General features: G+C 38.8%; 1 pseudogene; it reads left to right on the top strand.

The window, feature by feature from the left end:
- Window positions 1–4,585: 4,585 nt before the first annotated feature.
- On the top strand, window positions 4,586–8,166 carry LOC117376185 (GTPase IMAP family member 4-like; annotated as a pseudogene).
- Window positions 8,167–12,305: the final 4,139 nt, after the last annotated feature.

Raw genomic sequence — 12,305 nt, 5'->3', positions numbered from 1 at the left:
TTTTCAAAACAGCTTTTAAACTTGCCCTGTATTGTAAAATTACGCAGCAGTATCCCGTACAACAATCATATGCAAACTGGCTGCATGCATTGCTCAAAGTCCCAACGTCCACCAGGATATGGCAACAGCAGCAGCCCAGGTCATGGGTCGCTCTTAGAGGGTAACTGTCACTAAAGCCCAGCTCTCCCACAGCGAGCGCACAGAAACCGAGGAGGGTATTCCGTGGTCCCGCTGAGCCGCCTCCAGTGAGCTTACCACCTCTGACTGCTTGGTGTTGAATAAAGGTAAACAAGACCACAGACCGGAGAGCTTCCACGATCGAACATGATCTCATGCACCGACCTTTTCACCAGGCCCCAGGAAGCATGGAACTTAACTGGGCAAAATTCAGTTTTCCATAAGCCCCAAATCCACTTTTTATTTACAGTGGTTTAGGTCTGCTGATTTGAGGTTGAGCATTATTATTATTTGCAGATGGCAACACATTTCTCTTAAAAACAAAACGGAATCAGCTTCAGCAGTGTGAATGTTGTAGCACTCAAAACCTGTCTGTCTGTCTGTCTGTCTGTCTATTTGTCTAGTAGTGCTAAAGACGTAGCCAGTGTCCATCTCTGTGTTTACTTCCTTCCTCCTGACAGTTTGACCTGAGGCTGCACACGGCCCTGAGGCTGAATTTGAACGGTTTAAAAGCCTCACACATCACAACAGAAGAGCGGAGATTAAACCTGAAATCTGCCCACTCCAGATTGACGAGGATACCACGTACCCCTTGGAAGAGAGAGGAAGAGGTGAGGGAGGGATGAGGGCAGAGAAGGGAGAGAGGGAAGAGCCTGATGCAGATTGAAGGGAGACCAGGGCACGGAGGGATGTGGCGATAAGTTTGGAAAGGCCCAGAGATGAGAAAGGGAGTTGAGGATGGATAGAGAAAGAGAAAGGGAGAAGGACAGGGAGGAAAAATAAAAGTGGGGAATGGTAGAAAGGGGGGAAAGAGAGAGGTAGAGAAAGGTAGACTGGAGGGAGAGAAAGGAGAAGGAGAGGTGAGGCCTTTCCCAAACATCTCCCGTCTCTATGCAACAACACTCAATTTTCACATATTAATAAAAGCATTTATAAATTAAAGGGCTCATATTACACTATCTTCTCTATGTTATAAAGTTTTTTTTTCATCACAAACAGACCTGGAGTTGTGTTTTGTTTCATTCACACATTTTAAACACACAAATCCTGCATATTTAAGATGTTTTCTTTTCTCAAACTGAAAACACTCTGTTCCACCTTGTGATGTCATGTGGTGATACAGGAAGTGCTTCACTGTGTTTTTAAACTCCATACACCTTCACTAGAATCATTTGGATAATTTAAAGGTAAGTGTTAACATGAAAACTACCACTTCATGATATCACAAGGTGGAACAGAGCATCTCTTTTGTAGAAGGCATACGAGATGGAGAAAGAAACAAGTAGTGAGAAAGAGAGGAGGAGGAGAGAGAGTAAAAGAGGGGCAAGAGAGAAGGCTGGAGAAGTGTGTGGTGAGCTGTCCATTTGAAGACAAATCATCCGCAAAATATATGTAAACAGTCAATGCCCAGGGCGAGAGAGACCGTGTCAGAGCAAGGCCTGTGGGGAGAGAGAGAGAGGGAGAGAGGTGGAGGGGTGACAGGGGGGTGAGAGCGGCAGAGCTGTGGGGCAGTGGAGATGTTTAGATACGAGTGCAGCCATCCATGAGACAGGACTCAGGTCAGACTGCACACTCTGCAGCTCATGTCCCCAGATAAACAGCTGCTTTAAAGGAGACAAATGTTATGTAAAACTGACTTTGAACTTTTAACGTTATAACATTAGACTGTATTTATATGCACCCACTCCCTGCTAAACGGGAGGAGCATTACCTTCAATATCCATGCTTCGGATTGGCTCTTTGGTTACTATGATACTTGCTCCAATAATTCCTAGCCTCGATGAGCTTCATTTGACTGGAATCGAACGCTATGGGTGACGTCACACTCACTTAGTCCACGTCTTTATACAGTGATATGGTTATAACCGTGTTTCGTCATCATTACCTTACTCAAAGATGTATTTTAATTGATTCATGCTTGTTTGAATAATCCTGTATTGAAGGTTACCCCCTTAACTCCGCCCCACTGCTCTGTACTTGCTTGTGGGTCAACGATGTAATGTATACAGTTTGGTAGTTTTGAACAGGAAGTGCAGGGACATGTTTATTTCTAAAGGTCCTATATTATGCAAAATTTACTCTTGTGACCTTTTAGCCATGTTATAATGAAAAACATACTTAGAGTTGTGTTTTGTTTCATTCACACGTTTCAGTAATCCTTTATTATTAGTCTGTCTACATCTCCAAAGCTCAAAATGCTCTGTTCCACTTTGTGATGTCATGAAGTGGTAGTTTTCAAGTTAACAACTAAGTTTTACCTTTAGTTCAGTAGAGATTGGCAATTCCAGATCTGAAAATACAATGGAGCACTGCCTGTATTTTTGTACGTCTTCTGTTTGAGGGAAGAACTCATCCTAAATCTGCAGGGTTTGTGTGTTAAACGTGTGTGAATGAAACAAAACACAACTCCAGGTCTGTTTATGAGGAGGAAACATTATAGTAAAAATCAGAAAATAACATAATATTTGCCCTTTAAGTCATTTTCGATCAATATTACAGTTTACAATGAACAAAAAAAATGTTAAATAAGCAATTACGTATATTTAATACTCAAAAAGTCTCTTCTCTCACTCTGATATTGAACCATGAGAGAGAAACAACTAAACTCCACCTACCGTCCCTTTTTCAGACTTTATCTCATAATATTGAACCATGACAGCCAAATGTCTCAGTAAATAAAACAGGCTAACAAAAGAAGGAGCAAACGATAACATACAGACCCCAAGCTACTCGAAAAATAAACAATAAAACATGAATTATTGATGAAAATTTAGCTAAAATATGATTAAAGTGCTCTAATGTTGTTATCCCCTCAGACTGTCTCTGGGCTCTGCTTTTATGTCTGGACCCATTCATTTCAATCTGTGCACCATCTCTCCATCGCTCCCCTCGCACTGCAAAAACAAAACTGAATAATCTTATTTTTGTTGTAGATTTATTTATTTTAGTTGGTCAAGATTCCTGGAAATGCTTCAAGGTGCAGTATTTTGGACATTTTTCCTGTCAAAATAGAGTAACAAAAGTGATTTATTTGAGCAAATTGTGTCTTGCCCCAGAACAAATATATTGTATAAGCAGCTCTGGAGGTCAAAATAAGTCTGCTGTGTACTTACTGTCTGCATCTAATGATATATGTACTGTCTGATAATCAGGAAGTGCATATTAGCATGATAGTTATTCTTAGATTTACCATCACAGCAAAAATAAATACAATTAAAGTTAATAATTATGATTCTTAACTAAATAAATCTTAACATGGTGTACTATGCAACTTTTCTGGGTCTCCATCCTCCTTGTCTCACTGAAGATTGCCGGGAATGTTCCATCATATGGCATTAATGTTGTCTATCTCCGTATAGACAAGAAGAAAAAGTCACACAATGCACCTTTAAAACTACGCAAAATCAGTATCAAAATGGAAGTGATTTAAATTCTTGCGTTTTCAGTTTTTTGCAGTGCTCTCTGGTCCATCCCTGCAGTGTTGTGCTAACAGCATCATTAGCTCTGCCTGATGCGTTTGACAGTTTTAATCCGTCTAAATGGGGACCACATGTCTCCTCTCAGACGCCCAGGGCTAGACTCACTTTGCACTCTCCTCCTGCTCCAAATGTACAAACAACACAATAATGTACTGTCACAAATTATACATGTTTCCCTCTCCAGTCAAACCAAGCAGAAGGCAGGAGATAAAACATGAAATATGGCTAACTCTAATGACATCCAGTCTGTCTGAGTACATTTATTTGGATTTAGAGATAGCTGGGGATCTGTGCCAGTACATGTTTAAAGTGCATGTGACAGGTTCTCATGTTTTTCTAATTCTTACTTGGTTTGATGGGATTGTACAATGTGGTGAATATTTATCATGTACTTACATCAGTTAAGTGCCAGTTTGTGGAAAAACGTTGAGAAGAAAAGTACAAAAAACAGGAAAAAGCGGTGAGTTCTAAAATAGAATAAATCTACCTATGTCATCAACGTCAAATATTCCACTCAAAATGCAAAGACATTTTATGCACAAGGTACATATTTATCACCTAATGGGCCTGTGTATGTATCATGTAATCTAAGATGCAAAACCAACATTGTCCAAAAGGGTAAACTTGTCTTACCTCACTTCAAGTGCACTGTGATGGTACTGAGCAAAGTGAGTAAGTGAGAAAATCTTCAGATAATATAAACTATTCTAGTTTATGATTACTAATATTTAATTGTAAACAGACCTTACATTTTGACAAACGCCTGTGAACCAGAAAAGAATTGAGAACTCCTGGTGAGTGTACAATATGTTCACTGTTAGCTTGAAACTAATGTGGCGGGGTTGTCTGTTTTCCCCTTCCCATGAAAACACCCCTTTGAGCTCCACCCTTGATCCCGCCCTCCTATACTTAAGCCGACTGCTCCCAATATGGCAGTCTCTTTGCTGCTGCTGCACTGTAAGCTGATGTGCTTTACTTTTTGGGTTAATTGCAAGGTAAAAAAAAAAGGTTCTTTACAAATGGCAAAATTGTAAGAGTTAATTTAAATGTCAATGTATTTCCATTAGTGGTCCTGTTCTGCTGTTGGTCTGTGGGAGTCAAACTGTAGATCTGCTACAGAGGTGGGCACAGGTCAAAACTGTCACAAAATATTTGAGCAAATTGTGAAGTAAATTTTATTTCTTCGAGCAGAGCTGGTTTAGTTCCTGATTGTCATTAAAAGGTGGTGAGTTTGGTTGCTATAAAAAAATGTAATAAATAAAGTTGAGCCTCTTTAACAGATTCTGCTCTTGCAGGTTAAACCTGCGGTTTAGGCTTTGTTTTTATTTTATTTTGGTCTGCTAGTTTTGCCTTGGTGTGTTTTGCCTTGGTATGTTTTACCATGGTGTGTTTTGCCTTACTTCATTTTGCTGCGATTTTGGTTTTGTTTATTTTATTTTTGTTTAGCCTTGCAAGCAGGTTTTAACCAACTGGGTCGGTCATACAATTAACCTTTTTGTCTTGTTTCAGCAATGCTGGGTGCCTCCTGGTGGTGGGGCCAGGCACGTTGGTGAGGTTCCCCCACCTTTGCATGTGATTTAGTGCACTGCAAAGTTTTTGCACTTTTCATTTGCTGTGTTCTCTGCTCTGTCCACTGAGGTGAGTATGTGGGAGCAACCCTGGGCACACTCTCAGTCTGCTCACCACTGGAGGCCCCAGCTACCTTATTTTGTTTTCGTTGGTAATTTTAAACTGCTACTTTTTAATTCTTAGTCCTATTTTAGCTAGTAATTCAACTTTTAGCTTTTTTTGTAATAAAATTTGAATCTTCGACCTTTTTTAACTTTTGCTTAAAATTTTCTTATAATAAATATATTTTTCAAAATTTGTCTTGGTTAACTTTTACTTTAGCCACGTACAAGAATTTTCATTTAAATTTGAAAAGTTTTTAAATGTTTTTAATCATTTTTTCACATCTGTGATCTCTTCAATTCAGACCCTTACCTGTGTGTCTTTAACTTTGTAAATGATTGTGACCCTTGGGTCTTAAACCTCCCCCAAACGTACCCTCGGTGGATGATACCGCACTAATGTGATATGGGTGCAAGCCACAAAACAGTACTGGTGGTGCGCAGGTGCCATGACCTTGAACCTGCAACAACAAATGAGGGTGTTGGTGCTCACTGCAGTTCTCATTAGCACTCGTCCTTAATGGACAAGTCCTCCAAAGAATATCTTGCCTCCTTAATCGTTACCTCTTATTCACCTCAGTCGGTTGTTAAAAGCCAACAAGTTTAAAAATGGATGATGAATAATTCATGGGGAGCATGATCATTTAACAAATTCATATTCCTCAATGTATTTTATTTTTTTTTAAATGTGTTTGTTTTGATGCCATACTGTGGGTTACTGCTAAAAAAAAAACTACATGGTAATTTGGTATTTTAGCTTAGCTTTCAGAGTACTTAAAGGTACATATTCGTTCATTTTGATTCAGTTAACATTTGAATGATAAATCCCATTGCTCTCATAAGTCCCGCTCTCGACATAAACATCATTGGTTGAGCGGTCAGATCCACTGATCCATAGGTTGGCGGTGCGATTCTAACGCACACAGATGAATACTTTCGTTGTGTCCTTTGGCAAGACACTTAACCCACCTTGCCCTCAGTGTCTGCGTACACTGGTGTGTGAATGGGTGAGTGGTTCCTTGTTGTAAAGCGCTTTGAGTGCCTTGAAGTTAGAAAAGCGCTATAGAAAAATGTAACCATTTACCATAAGAACTGGAGCAGAATGTTTCCTTTCTGCACCCTTTGTATCGATTGTTTTTAAAGTGATCTTCGATGTGGCCAGCCCTAAATATCCTCGGCAGAAGAACTTTGACTGAACTCAGACTGGATCCAGATGAGACTCAAACACTTTACACTAGTTGTAACTAAAATTAAAAACATCCAATCGAACTTAACTCCAACCATAATTATATTTTTTATTTTGGGATTTAATTTAATTTTGTTGTACTTTTATTTTCAAAGCACTTTACACAAATACGCTTAAATGTTCATTGTCCTTTAATCTTGGCAAGTCATTCCAATCTATTTTCTCTAACAAAACTAGTAGATGTAGTCTATACTGGTCCTCAGAGCGCTACATTCATTTAACAAAATAAAGGTGTTATCCATTTTTGCTGAGGTGTGTCAGCCTTTTGGCTCCTGGACCACACGTCTTTTTGTTGGTGATTCATATCGGACGATTCACAAAGGAAGAGAAAGAGACATTAGAGCATATCAAAAGTGGATTTGGTAAAAATGCACAGATGTTTACTATCATCCTTCTGACTCATGGAGACGATTTGGAAACTGATAATATTTCCATTGAAGACTTTATTGGAAAGAAATGTGATGATTCCTTTAAAAAGTAGATTTCTGACTGTGGGAACAGGTACCATGTGTTTAATAACAGGGAAAAGGACCACACTCAAGTGAAAGAGCTACTGCAGAAGATCGACAACATGGTGAAGGAGAATGGAGGAGGCTGCTACACCAACAAAATGCTCCAAGAAGCCGAGGCATCCATTAGGAAAGAGATGGAGAGAATTATGAAGGAGAAAGAAGAGGAGATGAAGAGAGAGAGGGAGCAGTTGGAGAGGAAGCACAAACAGGAAGTGGAACAAATGAAAGAAGAATTAGAAAAACAAAAAAATAAAACTGAAATAGAAAGAAGACAGAGAGAACAACAACTCAAAGAAAAGGAGGAGAAGATTAAAGAACAGCAGGAGCTGAGAAAGAAAGAGAAGGAACACAGAGAAGCAGACGATAGAAAGAGAAAGGCAGAAGAGGAACAGCAGCGTCTGCAATGGGAAGAAAAATGTAAGGATTTGGAAGAAAAAATTAAGTCAGGAGAAGAGTCCAAAGAAACCATTGATCGAAAGTTACAGGAGACTAGAAAACAAATGGAACAAGAAAGAGAGCACATAGAAAATGAAAGACAAATCTTGTGGATAAAGCGAAATCAGGAAGAGGAAAAGAGACGGCAGGAAGAGGAACAAAAAATGAAAACACTTGAAGATGAGTACAATGAACAACGTAAAAAGGATCTAATTAAAAGAGGAGGAAGACCAGGTTAGACAAGAGGAGGAGAAAAAAGAAAGACAGAAATTGGAGGAGAAGCACCAAAGAGAAGTTGAGGAATTACAGAGAACATTTGAAGAGGAAGCACGTGGAAAAGCAGAAGAATTCAATGAGTTCAAAGACAATAAAGAGGCCGAAATACAAACCTTACAAGACCAACATACAGAGGAAGTGAAAGGTCTTCAACAGCAGCATGAAGGTGAAGTAGGAGACATGATGATTCTACTTTTGTCTCAGAAGAAAATAAACAAGGACAAATTACGCAGGCTAAAGAAAAATCACGAGAAACAATTAAAGGAAAATGAAGAGGAAGTGAAATCTAAATTCAAGACAAAAGAAAAAAATAAAATAATGCAGTTAAAAAAGAAACAAAAAGATGAAAAGGATGAATTGTATCTTAAAATTAGAAGGAGCAGCCAACAGAGAAGAGACAGGAGCTGTGCATCAAGCATCAAATAGAAGCCAATGAGTTAAAAAATAAAATTTTAGAAGAACAAATGCAAATCATAAAGGCCGAAAAAACTCAACTGAAGAAAAAGCAAGAAGAGGCATTGGATAAACATACACTTCTTGAGGCTCCTAGAGGAAAATCAGAAAACGGAAAGAGAATTATTGGAAATGCTGCAGACAAAACATGACCAAGAGATGGAAGAGCTCAAAAAGAAACTTGAAACAGAGTGAAGAAGTTTGTAGAGAAGAGCTTGAAACATGACAATGAAATTAAAGAGATAAAAGAGAAACCTTTGACCCCAGAGGAAAAGACATGTATGGTTTCATGATTTAACAGCGCACAATATCTAACTTTTCTAGTGGGGGACCTGCACCTGCTTGTTTCCATGGAGATGTGTTTTGTTTTTTTTTGCCTGTAATGTTCCACAGTATGGCATTAAACCTCTTGTATTACCTCGAAAAACATGCATTCATACTATGAGCGGGGTTACCTTTACACATCTGACCTGCGGCTTGGAGGCAGCACCTACTTATAGATGAATAGGAAATAGATAGGTTTAATGGTCCATGAACATCGCAGCCATTTGATTTTCGTTTGGAAATGAGAAATCCACAATCCTGTTTCCCAATCTCAAAATGAAATAGAATCAGTCTGTTATTTATTTTGGCTTTAAAACCAAAATAGAAATTGAAAAAGGAGTTGTTATTTTAATAAACGAGAGCACATTACGCCTATTTTAGAGTTGGCTGGCTTCCATTTAGTTTTAGAGTTGATGTTAAGATTTTACTGTTTGTTTTAAAAGCTTTGTATGGACTGGCGCACAGTAGATCTCGGACCTCATTCAAATTTACACTGCATGAGCTTTGAGGTCTGAGGGCCAGCTCCAGCTCATGGTGCCTAAGACAAGACCTAAAACCAGGAGGGACAGGGCCTTCTCTGTGGCCTCCCTGAACAGCCCTGACAGTGGAGTGTTTTATGTCTCGTCTTAAGACCCACTTTTCTTCTCTGGCTTTATTAATTTTTATTTATTTTACATATTTACTGCTATTTTTTGATTTTATTTAAATTTTATACTGGTTTTATTGTTTTAGGACTAGTATGATGAAATTTTTAGCAATTTTACCTTTTGCTGTTTTCTTTTTAAGGTCTCTGTGCAGCACTTTGGAGACGGCTTTGTTTGTAAAATGTGCTATAGACATGAAGTGTATTTGGATTAATTGTAAGCCAAAATTGTATTTGCCTTTTGCCCATGTTTTCCTCCTGTAGTGGCCATAAAAAGTCTGTGGCAAGTGCCCAGTGAAACTCATAATTTTCTGCAGTCTGGGGTCGGGTGCAGGCAACTCCTCCTGCCGTGTATGTTTGATTGGAAGCTACTTTCGTGTTGGACAGGAGCAGTTACACACAGTGCCAAAAGTGAGTTGTATACACTTGCAACAGTAGTAATTAAATAAACATTCACACAAATCCCATTGTGGCGTTGAGTCCACTTTACTCAAAGTCCCGTTGCCCGTGACAAGCAGCAGCGGGATCCTCCAGCAGATTCAGTCCGGGAAACTCGGCTGCTCTCCTCAGTGAGTCTGCCTCAGTGTACCTGATGAGGGCACTACTCAGTCCTACTAAGTCAGAGAGGCAGTGCAGTATTCTGTCTAACAGCCTTGAGCAGTGATCCCCACTGCCTCTGACTGCTCAGTTACAAATAGGGGTAACAGGGCCATAGAGAGACGGCATAGTCACAATCTCATGCCCAGATCCCCCTCATCTCGCAGCTCTGCCTCTGTGAGGCACTTGGCACAGGGATTTGAGCGCTGCTCCACGAGGAAAACATGGAGCAAAACAAATATTCAATTTCTAAACAACTTCACCACAGGAACTCAATTTTCGCTTTCCAATTTTGGTTTTAAACCCAAAACAAATGACAGATTGTTTTCCGATTTTCTATTTTGTTTTGAGATTGGGAAACGGGAAACAGCCGTTTTCCAATTTTGGATTTACCATTTCAAAATGAAAATCAAATGGCTGCAATGTACATGGATCTTTAATGCCAAACTGTGGGACATTGCAAAGCAATAGCATTGGAGACAAACAGGTCGCAGACCTTCCACCAGAAATTTTAAAGGTCACATATTTGCCTCCCAGGACCTCGCTGACCTGCATTCTCTCCAAAGCACTCTTTCAGATCAGCTGACCAGGCTCTGCTCTTGGCTCCTCTGTCCAGGAGGAGCATTTTCTGTTGCTGGTCCAGGATGGAATGGGTTGTCCATTCACATCAGGCAAGCTCATTCACTTCTTGCTTTTAAATTACATCTAATCTTAATTAAGTTTTTTTTTTTTTTTTTTTTTTTTTACTATTGTTGTATGTATAGATTTTTCACTGTATTACACTGTTATGTTTTATCTTTAGTCAACAGTGTTGTTTTTAATAGTGCTTTATAAATAAACTGGATTTGGATTCTATATAATATAGACTTTAATGAGCTATAAGCCATGTTTTATCGTGTTCCCTCATCATTGATATACTGTTGTGATTGATTCATGTGTTCTATTGAACAGCACATCAATGATTAATGTTCATTTTATAGTTTAATACTAAATAATAAGAAAAAAGCATAGTACGCCTTCTTTAAAATGAATAAAAGCTGTTGCTTGGCAATATATTGTGTGTGACTTAAGATGTCTTTTTTTTAAAATGTGTTGTAACATAATGTTCTTGTTTTGTAATCGGTTGAATCAAACATAAAAATATGCAAAGTATAAACAATCACAGCTCTGTTTGGATTGTATTACTTCAGTTGTGTTTGGAGTTTGTACTGTTTTTCATTTATTCATGGAACTACAACTTGGATTTTAAAATGGAATACAATTAAAATGTGAAATTAAAAATAGATTTATTCTTCTCATCAATGACTGCCGCATGGCTCCCACGTCACATGAAGATACAAACAAGGGACACTGATTTCAGACTACCTAAACAGCTCCCTCTGTAGCTAAAGAAAAGTATTACACAGAGATAAATTATTTCATAAGGTTCACTATAATTTTTCAGTATTTCTTATAGATGCACACCTTTTGTCTGAAAGTAAAAAAAATGTACTTGATGCGAGCTTAGGTACGTATCCCATTTAAAATACATAGAAAACATGCATTTGTTTTAGTACAATTACCATCAGCACCATGTACTGCTAGGGCAGTTACAGTTTGAAGGAGCCCAGGTTCAGAAGTTTACTGATGCTTTTAAACCTGCTGTGGTCAGCCTGCACAGATGGTCTATTAAGTTAGTTATTTACACTATAGACCTGTTAAGAGGCTGTATGCACACACTCAAGTTTGATAATCTTTCTCACTGAAAAACACAGAGCCAGTGCCACAGTTTGTGGCACTAGTGGTTTTCTGAGCTTACGCAGGTAAACACAGTGTCTGACAGTGTGTTTTGCCCCTTAACTGGGGACAGTCACCCGTTACGACAGATACAGATGGGGGAGGCTAAATGAATATTGTTAAAATGATGATTTTTGTTGTCATGAGTCTTCTAGTGTTTGTAAATAGAACTGCTGCATGTACTGTTCCATACAATAGCTCTAATACAGGGGTATCCAGACCATTTTCACAGACGACCACATATTGAAGCAGAGACAGGCTGGTGTCGATACAGTGAGTCATTCACATTGGTGCATTTTGCACAGATTTCACAGAGCTCCTGTGTAATTTTCCACTATTTTTCCACAATGGAATGTAATTATTGAAGTAATAGTGGTAGATTTTGTAGTAAAAACTTCTGGCTATGATCAGTTGAGCCCATTCATCAGGGGCCTGAGGCCCGCATTTGGCCCCTGGCCCATAGTTTGGACACTCCTGCTCTAATGTATGTTCAACCTTACCATTGACCAAAAAACATCACAAACTAAAGCCAGGGCTGTTTTGGCAACTGACAACCACACACTAAATGAGTAATACCAGAGCCTTGTTAGAAAACCTGACCAAACGTACTGTTTTATATAGACTATTATTGTTAGCAATTAGCGCAGAAATCAGCATACATGCTAATAATCGCATAATAAACATTTCTTACATCTAACATTATGCTGCAAAAATCAT

This window comes from Periophthalmus magnuspinnatus, chromosome 9 (genome assembly GCF_009829125.3).
Source record: "Periophthalmus magnuspinnatus isolate fPerMag1 chromosome 9, fPerMag1.2.pri, whole genome shotgun sequence".
NCBI classification, from domain to species: Eukaryota; Metazoa; Chordata; class Actinopteri; order Gobiiformes; family Gobiidae; genus Periophthalmus; species Periophthalmus magnuspinnatus.
The sequence above is the reverse complement of the archived record's forward strand: the minus strand, read 5'-3'. Positions and strand labels throughout refer to the sequence as shown.